Source organism: Galeopterus variegatus, unplaced genomic scaffold (assembly GCF_000696425.1).
Source record: "Galeopterus variegatus unplaced genomic scaffold, G_variegatus-3.0.2 Scaffold7945, whole genome shotgun sequence".
In the NCBI taxonomy this organism is placed as follows: Eukaryota; Metazoa; Chordata; class Mammalia; order Dermoptera; family Cynocephalidae; genus Galeopterus; species Galeopterus variegatus.
In genome coordinates, this window is record NW_007734056.1 from 94,263 (window position 1) to 95,115 (window position 853).

The following is an 853-nucleotide window of genomic DNA, read 5'->3' on the forward strand; positions in this document are numbered from 1 at the left end:
GGAGCGCTGCCATGCTTCCCAAGCGGCGCACTGTAGCAGTGCGCCACCGGGCCGGCCCTCAGAGTTTTAAACTTTTAACTTCTATTCTAATTGTTGCATTTAGTGCAGTGGTTCTTAAGGTGCAGGGAAATTTTGCCTCTCAGGGAACATTTGGCAATGTCTGGAGACAGTTGTCACAGCAGTGGGGAGGGATGGGATGCACCTGGCATCTAGTTTGGTAGAAGCCAGGGATGCTGCTCCACATCGTGTGATGCCCAGGATAGTCTCCCACAACAAGGAATTCTCAGGCCCAATATGTCAATATGTCGACATTGAGAAACCCATTTTCAGGCTCAACAAAGATAAAAGGTGAACAGTTAGAGGGTTAGTTAACATTTTAAAAATGCTGTCTGAGAAGAAATATTTAAACTAAATCTACCAAATTGTGTATTTTTTATAATTTTTTTGTGTGGCTGGTGAGTATGGGGATACAAACTCTTGACTTTGGTGTTACCAGCACCACTCTCTCCCAAGTGAACTAACAGGCCAGCCCCCAAACTCTGTACTTTTAAAGATATGATGACATAAAATTCTACCATAGAATCATTTATAATAATGGTTCAGGAAAGTGCTAAGATTTGAGCAGAAGTTGAATTTAGTACTTAATCCCAGATTTCTTTTTTTCTTCACTAGATTGTTACAGGGTGGGGGAGGGGAGAAGGGGAGAAGAAATGAAAAGGATTTTTAAGTGAGCTCCTGTAAGATCCAAAATTGCCTTTCGTCTACCTAAGTAATATTGTCCTTCCGTGTGATTTAACATAGTTGCAGCCCAGTAGGCAAGAGTCACTACCCTTGGTGATGCCTTTGTGAGCTG